Source organism: Mesocricetus auratus, unplaced genomic scaffold (genome assembly GCF_017639785.1).
Source record: "Mesocricetus auratus isolate SY011 unplaced genomic scaffold, BCM_Maur_2.0 Super-Scaffold_100010, whole genome shotgun sequence".
Lineage (NCBI taxonomy): Eukaryota > Metazoa > Chordata > Mammalia > Rodentia > Cricetidae > Mesocricetus > Mesocricetus auratus.
In genome coordinates, this window is record NW_024429194.1 from 16,644,917 (window position 1) to 16,656,940 (window position 12,024).

At 45.2% G+C, this 12,024-nt stretch overlaps 1 long non-coding RNA gene across 1 annotated transcript; it reads left to right on the top strand.

Moving 5' to 3' along the window:
• Positions 1-1,099: 1,099 nt before the first annotated feature.
• LOC121142609 lies at positions 1,100-3,657 on the top strand. Its single transcript, XR_005879627.1, has 2 exons — positions 1,100-2,725; positions 3,205-3,657. It is a non-coding gene; the product is annotated as an uncharacterized LOC121142609 (long non-coding RNA).
• The last annotated feature ends 8,367 nt before the right edge of the window (positions 3,658-12,024 follow it).

The following is a 12,024-nucleotide window of genomic DNA, read 5'->3' on the forward strand; positions in this document are numbered from 1 at the left end:
GGTTTTTTGAATCAGGGTTTCTCTGTGTGGAGCCTCTCCTGGCACTTACTCTGGAGACCAGGCTGACCTTGAACTCACAGAGATTTGCCTGCGTCTGCCTCCTGAGTGCTGGGATTAAAGGTGTGTGCCACCAATGCCTGTCCTTTTTTTTTTTTTAATCTTTAAAGTGTGTGTGTGTGTGTGTGTGTGTGTGTGTGTGTGTGTGTGTGTGTGTGTGTGTAGGTCCGAGGATGTCTTTGTGGAATCTGTTTCTCTATATTCCTGTGAATCCTGGGAGCTGCACTCCTGGTACCAGGGATAGCAAAGGCCTTCACCTGCAGAGCCCCCTGCTGGTCCTCCGTTTTTTGTTTTGTTTGTTTTGTTTTGTTTTTCAAGACAGGGTTTCTCTATGTAGTAGTCCTGGCTGTCGTGGAACTCAATCTGTAGATCAGTCTGGTCTCAAACTCACTGAGATTCACTCGCTACTGCCTGACCCTCCCCTGTTTTTTGAGACTGGATCATTAATTAGCCCGAGACTAATTAGGTTAGGCTGCCTGACCAACCACCCCCAGAGATCTCCTGTCTCTAGGTAACTTGTGATGGAGTTACAGGTGCGCACCTCCATGCCTGGCCTTTCAACATTTTGATGTTGCTGTAACGTGCATGGGTGTTTTGCCTTCATGCATGTCTGTGCACTGTGTGTGCCTGGTGCCCATGGAGGCCGGAAGAGGGAGTCAGATTCCCTGAAACTGGAGTTACAGACAGGTGTGAGTGCTGGGCTTGAACCTGAGTCCTCTAGAAGAGTAGCCAGGGCTCTTAAAGGTGGAGCCGTGTCTCCAGCCCCTGGCTTTTACACTGGTGCTGGGGATTGAACTGGGGACCTTATGCTTGAACAAGCACCACAACAGCTGAGCTATCTGCCCAGCCCTAGTCCTCCAATTTTAAAAAGTATTTTATTTATAGGGGCAGGAGAAATGGCTCAGCAATTAAGAATTGTTTAGGTTCAATTTAACACTGCTTTTTTTTTTTTTTTTTGCTTTGTTTTTTAAGACAGGTTCTCTGTGTAACAGCCCTGGCTGTCCTTGAACTCAAGAGATCTGCCTACCTCTGCCTCTCAGTTATGGGACTATAGGTGTGTGCTACCACTGGCTGGTTCATGCTTTTCCTTTTTGTGGTAAATTTATATTGTGTGAAATATACTATTTTAGCAATTTTAGGTCTATGTGAGTTCAAGGCCAGCCTGGTCTACAGAGCAAATGCCAGGACAGGCTCCAAAGCAACACAGAGAAACCCTGTCTTGAAAAACCAAAAGAAAAAAAAAGATTAAGAGGTGGTGGTGTCGGCACCCAGCTTTAGTCTCAGTAGTCAGGAGGCAGAGGCTGGCGGATCTCTTTGAGTTCAAGGTCACGCCCAGTGACAGAGACCATTTCGGCTGCAGGGCTCTCAGCTCCAGCACCATGTCTGTCTTCATGCCATCATGTCACTATGGTGATAATGAACTGAACTGAAAACGTAAGCTGCCCCAACTAAACGTTTTTCATTTATAAGAGTTGCCGTGGTCCTGGTGTCTCTTCACGGCAATAGAAACCCTAACTAAGACAGACGATGACACAGGAGTGGAGTGTTGCTGATAGGTCCGACCAGGCTTTCTTTTGAATGAATATAAACCCTGGGGCTGAAGATTAGAACAGCAGCTGAATGCTTTAAGTGCTGCTGAATGGGGCCATCCTAGTAGGAACACGGAAGATAGATGCTTACTGTGATTTGCACTGTGGGTGCCTGCATCAAGAGGTTTCAGAGAAGAATAATATTAATATATGGCCTAGAAATCGTTCTTGTGATATTTCCGTAAGGAATATGACTGCTTTTTGCCCTTGTCCAAAGAATTTGCCTGAGGCTAAAACAAAGAGATTTGGATTAATTCTATTGGCAAAGGAAATCTCAAAACAGCCCTTATAGACTTGGTCCTGTGGTTACCAGTGTTCATGCTTATAAAGATTTATAATGAAATGGAGCAAGCTGAGCAAATAAAAATATAAAATGTGCAGATTGAGAAAAGGGGCACCAGGAAGTGGAATGGAATTAAGTCCTGTGTTCGAGGAGATAAACATTAAGAAATGGACTAAGGGGACTGGTGACCTCCGGGCAACACCCCACCCAGCTAAGTTTCCAGTTTATGAAATGGGATTAAAAGAAAGCTTGAAGCCAGATGTGGTGGTGCACGCCTTTAGCCCCAGCACTTGGAAGGCAAAGGCTGGTGGATCTCTGAGTTTGAGTGGTGGATCTCTGAGTTCGAGGTCAGCCTGGGCTACAGAACAAGTTCTAGAACTTAGGCAGTGAAGGAAACCATGGAAACAGAAAGCTGGTTAAGATGTAGCTGTAAGAGGGGCCGTGTCCCAACCCCAGTAAGCAGCAACTGCTTACTGGCCACGTGGTTCTAGAGCTAAGGATAAAAGAAAAGGCATATGTCAGGAGTATCCCAGAATGGAGGCCTAGAGAGACTATTGCATGAAGCTGTTGTAAAGTTGAAGCCTAGATCGCCTTGGAGACCCCAAGATGTTGGAGATGCCAGAGCCGTGGGACACCTGCCGAGGATTGCTGTCAACAGGGAGTGGAACCAGCCCTAGAGAGAGATGTTTGCTGCACTCAAAGCTGAAAAGACTCCGATGTGGATGGCCCTGCTGGGACACCCCTTGGGGGAGGGGGTGAGAAGATGCAGCACCAAGGACTCAGGCCCTGGGAGTCGGTGAGTAGCGGAGCAGGCTGCAGACTCCTCTGTTAAGGAAGTTAGTTCTGCCTTTATACCATCCTCCCAAGGTTCCATTGGCTCAGGCCGCTGGCCCTGCTGTATGTGCTTTCCTCATTGGTGTCTCTAGGTCAGGTGTCTCTTTGTCAGCAGTCTCTGGGCGTAGAGGCAGGCTTGGCTCAGGGAGGAAGTATCTGCAGCGCATGTTCATGCAGACTGACCTGGGCGCCTGGACAGGGTGACGTGGGTTTGGATAGGTTGGCAGGTAGTTTCTCCTACAGGGTTGGGAGATCTGAAGAGCGTTTTGACATCAGACATGAGATAGGGAGTTTGGAGTTTGCCCAGCTGGTTTTTGGTCTTGCTTTGGTCCAGTATTTCCTCACTGTGCTCCCTTCCCTACGATTTGGCCTGATAATGTACATCCTGTGCCGTTATATGTCGGGAATATGTGATCTGCTTTTTTTGTTTTGATTTTACAGGTGATTACATTTAAGAGACTGCATGAATCTCAGAAGAGACTTTGAACTGTGGACTTCAAAGCATTGCTGAGACTGTGATAGACCATGGGGACTTTTGAAGTTGGACTAAATGCATTTTTGCATTACAATATGGCTATAAGCCTTTGGGGGCCAGGGAATAGACTGTAGTGGTCTGAGAGAAAACGGCCCCTAAAAGAAGTGACATTATTAGGAGGTGTGATCTTGTTGGAATAGGTATGGCCCTGTTGGACAAGCGTGTCACTGTGGAGGTGGTCTTTGAGGTCTCATGTATGCTCAAGCCACACCCAGTGTCTCAGACCACTTCCTGTTGCTTGCATTTCAAAGTGTAGCCAGCACCAAGTCTGCCTGTGCGCTGCCATGTCCCGCCATGGTGATGATGGACTAACCCTCTGAAAATGTAAGCCACCCCAATTAAATGTTTTTCCTTTGTAAGAGTTGCCGTGGGGGACTGGAAAATGTCTCAGTGGTTAAGAACACTGGCTGTTTCTTCCAGAGGTCTTGAGTTTAATTCCCATCAACCACATGGTGGCTCACAACCATCTGTGGTGGGATCTGATGTAAAAGCATACATGCAGATAGAGCACTCATATACATAAAAAACAAAAATCTTTAAAAAATATTTAATTAAAAAAAAGAGTTTCTGTGGTCATGGTGTCTCTTCGTGACAGTAGAAACCCTAAGACAGACTGTTACCTGAAAACAAGGATAGTATGCCTTCTTCCTTTCTCATTCTATCCCTTTTTGACTTTTTCATGACAAAAACTATAGTTAAAACTTGGAGCTAATGCTCTTATATGGAATAAGAGAAGGGAGCACGACACTGGCCTTGTCTTGCCCCTGGCTTGAGAGGAAATGTTCTCACTTTCTCTTATTTACTGTAATTTTGGCTATGATCAGGACCTTTCTACTGTAATTTTGTGGAGCAGGAGTCCCTCCAAGTATCAACAGAAGAGACTAGATGCAATAAAAAGTTTCTGCAGAGCAAAAGGAAATATCAGCAGAGGAGACAGTCCACTGAATAGAGAAAATCGTTACCAGCTGTACTTCAAACAGGGGGCTAATAGCCAAAGAACTACAAAAATTAAACACCAAGGAAATAAAGCTGCCAATCAACAAATATGCTAAGAGAGAGGTTAATGAGACAGACACTATTGTTTTTTTCCTTATTTTTTCTTTTTATTATTTTTTTCTTTTTTTTTTGAGACAGGGTTTCTCTGTATTGCTTTGGAGGTTGTCTTGGAATTTGCTCTGTAGAATAGACTCACAGAGATCTGCCTGCCTCTTCCTTCTGAGTGCTGGGATTAAAGGCGCTCGTCGCCAACACCCAACAAGACAGACACTTTTCAAAAGAAAAACCACAAATGGGCAATAACTCCTTTTAGATTTATTTTATGTGTAAGAGTGTTTTGCATGTATGTGTACCATATGTATGCCTGGTACTAACAGAGGTCAGAAGAGGGCATTGGATGCCCTGATGGGATAGTCATGAACCACCATGTGGATGCTGGGAACTAAACCCAGGTCTTCGCAAGAGCAATAAGTGCTCTCAACTTCTCAACCACTGAGCCAACTGTAGAGCCTCACTGTATTTTAAAAAGCATTTAACATAGCTAGTCATCAGTAATACAAATCACGGCTACTTTGAGATACAACCTGCAATCAGAACGGCTTCGAAGAAATCTGACAGCCGGGCTGCAAAGATGGTTCAGCAGTTGAGAGCCTGTTTTAGGTTCCTGTTGCCATGATAAAATACTATGACCCAAAGAAATTGGTGAGGAGAGTATTTGTTTGGTTCATATTTCACATTGCAGTCCATCATCAAAGGAACTCAGGGCAGGAACCTGGGGGCAGGAACCCGGAAGCAGGAGCTGATGCAGAGGCCATCGAGGGGTACTGCTTACTGGCTGGCTCCTCTTAGGTTGCTCAATTTGCTTTCTTATGTGCCTCAGGACCACTTGCTCAGAGATGGGCGGAGCCTTCCCACATTAGTTACCAATCAGGAACGCTCCCCACAGGCTTCTCTACAGGTCAACTTGACGGGAGCGTTTTCTCAGCTGAGGTTCTCTTCTCAGATGTTATTGTTTTTCTACAATGTTATTAAATCTCTCTCAGATGCCCGAAGTTCAGTCTCCAGCACTCACAGGGAGCATCTCATAAGTTTCAGTTCTGTGCTCTGTCTTAGTTCCTTTTCTATTGCTGTGATAAGACTCCATGACCAAGATGACTTATAAAAACAAGGGTTTGCCGGGCGGTGGTGGCCCACGCCTTTAATCCCAGCACTTGGGAGGCAGAGGCAGGCGGATCTCTGTGAGTTCGAGGCCAGCCTGGTCTACAAGAGTTAGTTCCAGGACAGCCTCCAAAGCCACAGAGAAACCCTGCCTCGAAAATAAAAAACAAAAACAACAACAACAACAAAAAAAAAACAAGGATTTGCTCGGGAAATTGTGGCACACACCCTTAATCCCAGAGTTTGAGCAGCAGAGGCAGGCCTAGTCTACGAAGCAACACAGAACTCTGTCTTAAAAAACAAAACAAAATAAACAAAAACCCCAAAAAATAAAAGGAGGGAAGGAAGGAGGGAGGGAGGAAAAGAAGGAAGGAAGGGAGGGAGGGAGGGAGGGAGGGAGGGAGGGAGGAAGAGAGGAAGAGAGGAAGGAAGGGAAGGGTTTATTTGGAACTGACAGTCCTAGAAGGTTAGAGTCCATCACCATCATGGCAGAGAGCATGGCAACAGGAATCCATGGTGTTGGGGCAGCAGATGAGAACTCACATCTTGAACTTCAAGCAGGAGGTAGAGAGAGCTAAACCAAATGGCCTTTGCCTAAGGCCTGATTGGTCTAATGAAAAGCCGAACAGCCAATAGCGAGGCAGGAGAGGGATAGGTGGGGCTGTCAGGCAGAGAGACTAAATAGGAGAAATCTAGGGTAAAGAGAAGGAGAGAAGAACAGAGAACAAGGGGGACACCCCAGGACCGAAGCCAGGCGGTTGCCAGCCAGACATAGAGACAGCAAGAAAGTGAGGAAAGGTCAAAAGCCCCGAGGCAAAAGGCAGACAAAGAGAAACGGGTTAGTTTACGTAAAAAAGAGCTAGCCAGAAATGAGCAAAGAGTAGGCAGAGCATTTATAACTAATAAGTTTCTGTGTCATGGTTTGGGAGCTGGTTGGTGGCCCAAAAGGAAAAGCCTGGTACAAACAGATGAATGGATAATGAAAACATGGTATACACAAAATGGAATGTTATCCATCTATAAGGACAACTTAAACCGTTAAGTTTTCCAGAGAATGGATGGACTTGGAAAGTATAATATAATAACTCAGGAAAATACCACACATTCCACCTCATATGTGGGTTCTAGACTATAGTACATAATGAATATATGTAAGCAGATATAAGTGTGGATGCAGTAAAAATAAAATTAGAAAAGAGGCCAAGGGAGGGGAATGTCACGTGATGGGAAGGATGGAGTGCAGGCAAACGGACATATGAGTCATGGAAAAAGACATAAAGCTATTTTTTCTGGTGTCAACTGTCATACTTATTTCTTTTTTGTAGTGGATAAATGAATAAACCTGAGGTTGCTGATAGTGAAATGTTAAAACCCCAAGTGAGGTTTTAGGTTGGGTTTTCTTGTCCCACATCTGCTCTCAAATAAATACACTGAGGCTTATATTAACTATAAATGCTTGGCCAATAGCTCAGGCTAATTACTAACTAGCTCTTACATTTCAAGTTAACCCATACCCCAGGTGACAGTACCTTTATTAACATGGCACGCTCATCTCCTACTTCGTGTCTGGCTGGCAACTCCAGACTCCACCCTTCTTCTTTCTTCCCAGCATTCTCCTGGTCTGGCTCTCCTGTTCAGCTACTGGCCAGTCAGGTTCTTTATTAAACCGATAATACTGACAAGTTCACTCTGTGTAAAGGAATATTCCACAACATGAGACTCCATTGCTTCAGAATGACCATGTGTAGAACCTCACTGAGATGTACAGAGTTTGGGACTGGACAAATGTTTGAGTGGTTCCTTTATTGTAACTTAAGAATACCGGTCAGTAAGAAAAAGATGCCATGCAACAGGGTTCAAGCAGATTTTTTTTTACTAGGGAAAGAGATCATAAAAAGGGGAAAGGGAAACAGGGAGACTGGATTCCGAAGACAGGAGCAGCAGGAGAGAGGAAATAGGAAGGGAGACAGAGGGGAGAGGAGGGGAGGGGAGGGAAAGGGAGGGGAGGGGGAGAGAGAGAGATAGAGGGAGAGAGAGAGAAAGATAGAGAGAGAGAGAGAGGGATGGGAGGTGGGCAGGGCCCTTTTAAAGGGGAACATAGTGAATGTGGTGGTGCTCTTAGTGGCTGCAGTTGAGGGCATATCCTGTCAGAACCCCAAGGGCAGGCCAGCACAGATGCCTGGACACTAACATCCTTAATCTAGCTGTGTGACATTTTCAGTTGTGAGTTAATTAGAATAAAGTGATTTTATGCTAAAAAGTTTAGTTTTTTCCTTGTTTGGAGATAATTTATTTTATTTTTATTGGTTTTCCAAGACAGGGTTTTGCTGTGTCGCTTTGGAGCCTCGCTCTGTAGACCAGGCTGGCTTTAAACTCACAGAGATCCACCTGCCTCTGCCTGTGGAGTGCTGGGATTAAAGGCGTGTGCCACCACAAATTTTTAAGCCTTTTAGTGGTTCAAAGGTTAAACCTTATCTAGAGGCATGCAGACTCAGAAAGGTTTTATTCTCTTTCCACCCGGAGGCATCAGCAAACATGAGAGCCACGTAAAGTCTACTAGGCTACTCCCTTTCTGTTAATACCGCTCTTTAATGAAGGTGGTGGTTCAGGGAGGCTTCCTGAAGCACTGTGAAGACAGAATGTGCAGACTCTTACCTCGGTTCAAACTCAGACTTTAATCCTTTCCCTGAAGGGCATGGATGACTAAAGTAGTTAATGTTTTCCTTTCTAGGTAACATGAGTCATGAGGTCCCTGAATATTTTTTTTTATTGGTCTGCTTGGGGCAACAGAATCTTGGCTTCTCTGAGTCTGCCCACCAGTTTTGGTCTCCCTTCACTGTGGGCCCTCCTCTTTCCCGTGTTTCCAGGGACAGTGTACTAGAGCCCTCTGTGCTGGTCCCTGGAGACAGATACACCTGTCAGTATGTCACCCTGAGTAATGCCAAGAGATAAGGTCTTAGGTCCATATTTAACCAGATGACTTTCCCTGTTAAAATCCTCTCTTTGGGGGCCAAGGCAATCTCTTTGAGATTGACTGTGTACTGTTCTTGCAAAGGACCTGAGTTTGGTTCCCAGCACCCACATCAGGTAGCTCACAACCACCCTAGCAGATCTAATACCCTCTCTGGCCTCAATCAACACATGCTCCCACACATATATAATTAAAATAAGAAAATATCTTTTTAAAAATCCTCATTTTCTATATAGCGGCATGAGCAAGTAGAGCTAGGGCTGAGGATTTTGAGTGTAAACAGTAGATTGCTTATTTTCCCAATTGTAAAGCAGTATATTCAGCATTTTGAGCTGAGGTGTTTTGAGGAAGGGACTCTATCTATCTATCTATCTATCTATCTATCTACCATCTAATCTATCACTACCATCTATGTAACTATCAATACATCATCTATGTATCATCGAGCTAATCTATCATCTATCTACTGTCTATCTATAATCTATGTATCTATGTATCTACCTATCTATCACTATCAATCTATGTATGTATGTATACATGTATGTATGTATGTGTCTATCTATCTGTCTATCTGTCAGTCTGTCTGTCTATCTGTCTGTCTGTCTTTCTATCTGTCTATCTATCTGTCTGTCTATCTACCCACCCATCTCAGACATTGTCCTCATGTAGCACAAGTTCACCTCAAATTCACTAAGTAGCTGAGGTTGAACTTGAACTCTTGATCCTCTAGCTCAAGATCCCAGAACTCTACCGCCTGAGTGCTGGGGTTAGAGACTTGCACCCCCATGTCTGTTTCTGTAATTATGTATTTGATTGTGAAGGTAGGGAGCTCCATGACACATGTGAGGAGGTCTGATTCTTTCCTTCTGTTGTGTGGATCCCAGAGCTGGAGGTCAGGTGGTTAGACTTGGTGACAAGGCCCTTCACCTCCTGAACCCTCACTGGCCCTCTCTTCTGTTTAAAGGCAGCTACTTTCTTTGTAAACTACTTTATTATTTGTTAAGGCTTGGCCTCTCAGGGTAGGCGTGCCAGAATAGATATCTTACAATTTTTACATTGTCCATTTGTTTTGGAGAAGTAAAATTGTCAGTTTTAGTATGTGGCAAGATTTAAGGATAATTTTAATTAAATTAATTAATTAATTTTTTGGTTTTTACGAGACAGGGTTTCTCTGTATTGTTTTGGAGGCTGTTGGACCAGCCCAGCCTCGAACTCACAGAGATCTGCCTGCCTCTGCCTCCCGAGTGCTGGGATTAAAGGTGTGTGCCACCACTGCCCGGCTTATTTTGTTTTTTTGAGATGGGGTTTCTCTGTGGCTTTGGAGGCTGTCCTGGAACTTGCTCTTGTGGACCAGGGTGGTCTCGAACTCACAGATATCCACCTGCCTTTGCCTTCTGAGTACTGGGATTAAAGGCATGCACCACAACCACCTGACAAGGATAATTTTTAATGAGCCTAATGAATGGGTTTGTATGTAGGTGCCATCTCCTGCTTGATTACTCGTGTGCTTTCATTTTAAGGTCCTTTTTTTTTTAATGGTTTATTCAATATTATTTTATGTGCATTGGTACTTTGCTTGCATGTGTGTCTCTGTGAGGGTGTCGGATCCCCTGGAACTGGAGTTACAGACAGTTGTGAGCTGCCATGTGGGTGCTGGGAATTGAACCCGGATCCTCTGGGAGAGCAGCCAGTGCTCATTTGTTGTTCTTTTTTTTTTAATGTTATTTTCCAGTTTAAATTTAGATAAGAAACGAGGTTGCTTCACAAGTCAGTTCCAGGTCCCTCTCCCATTCCCTCCCTTCCTCCCGAGCCCTCTCCCCCCCCGCCCCCCCCCGTTATCCCCTCATTTCCCCAGGGAGGGTGAGGCCCTCCATCGGGGTGTCCATAGTCTGTCATTTCATATAGGGCAGGGCCTAGACCCTCCCCCAAGAGTTCGGGGTGAGAGTGCACCTCACATTGTTCTATGGGAGTCCAAAGTCCGTGTGTATACTTGGGATGGGTACTGATCTACTGCCCAAGGCTCAATAGATTACCTAGGCCTCCTCACTGACACCCAGATTCAGGGGGTCTTGATCAGTCCCATGCTGGATTCCCAGGCTGATGCCTGGGATTCAAGAGTTAACCTTTGTCTGGTCAGCTGCTTCTGGGGGTTAAACCAGCCCAGTCTTAATCCCTTTGATCATCAGTCCTCCCTCTCTGTTACTGGCTTTCTTGAGTTTGTTCTTTTTTGATTTTTCTTTTTTTTTGAGATAGAGTTTCTCTGTGTAGCCCTAGACGTTCTGAAACTCACTTTGCAGACCAGGCTGGCCTCAGACTCGCAGCGATCCACCTGCCTCTGCATCCCAGTGCTGGGATTAAAGGCGTGTGCCACCAAAGTTCTCTTAACCTCTAAGCCATCTCTCCAGCCCCTTAAGGCCCTATTTAACACAGTGTTGAGTTAGGCCCTTGATGGCATCTAAGTTACTCCATATTATATAAAACAGTGGTCTTCCCGGCTGTGCTCTTGAAGACTTCATTCTGTAAGCAGCTTATAAACTCAGTCCCTGGGTGGACTGAGGAGCACCCTCCTGTCAGGAATTATCCTCTTACCACAGATTGATAAGTGGGTAATTCCTGGGAACAGACTGGAGTAAAGGAACCCGCATTCACCCTAGCCAGACTATCAAGGGAGGACGGGCTATAGGACAAACTGCTAAACCTTGTGAATGTATTGCTACTCAATAAGTTCTGACACTGGAAAAACACAGACATGTTCATCTGTATTTCTGGCACAGCGTATTTAAGACAACCCTCTAACACAGTGGTTCTCAACCTGTGGGCGGCAATCCTTGGCTGGGGGGTGGCAGTCGAATGACCCTTCACAGGGGTCACATGTCAGATGTCCTGCACATCAGATACTCACATGACCGTCCGTAACAGTAGGAAAGTCACAGTTATGAAGAAGCAACAAAAATAATTTTATGGTTGGGGTCAGCACAACACGAGGAGCTGTACTAAAGGTCTCAACATTAAGAAGACTGAGAACCACGGCTCTAACAAGTGTCCCAGAGCGAGCTCAGTGGCCTCAAGAGCCAGGACTTCTGTAGTTGCTTCTGACGCCTACAGGCTGTCTGCGTATAGGCCACAGAGTCTGATAGCGGGGGAAGCCGGCTGCGGGCCTAAGAATGTCCTCTTACAAAAGGGTGAGGACTCCCAGTGAAACTCTGTCTTTCTGTCTCATATAGGAAAAAAAGTTATTAATTTTTTTTACTCAGGAATTCCCTGTGCTATGATTGATAACAAAGACACCTTTCACTTTGAAAAGCTATTGTTTAAAGCCTATCGATTTTTTAACACCCCCCACCCCCTCACCACCCACCCCCCACCACCCCGGTCACAGCATTCGTTCATTAAAAGTTATTTAAAAGGAGTTCTGGGTTATTGATGAAGGTAGAAAACAAAGTCCTATTACCTAAAAGAAAATTGATTTTTTTTTTAACCTACCCCACCAGGGGTTATCCAAGGCCCCTCCTTGATGTTTGCAGTAATTGAGGGCGGGCCCACCAGGGAAAATAGGCAGGCTTCAGTCTTCAAGGGCAGGCATCCCAGGAGTGAGGCCCCT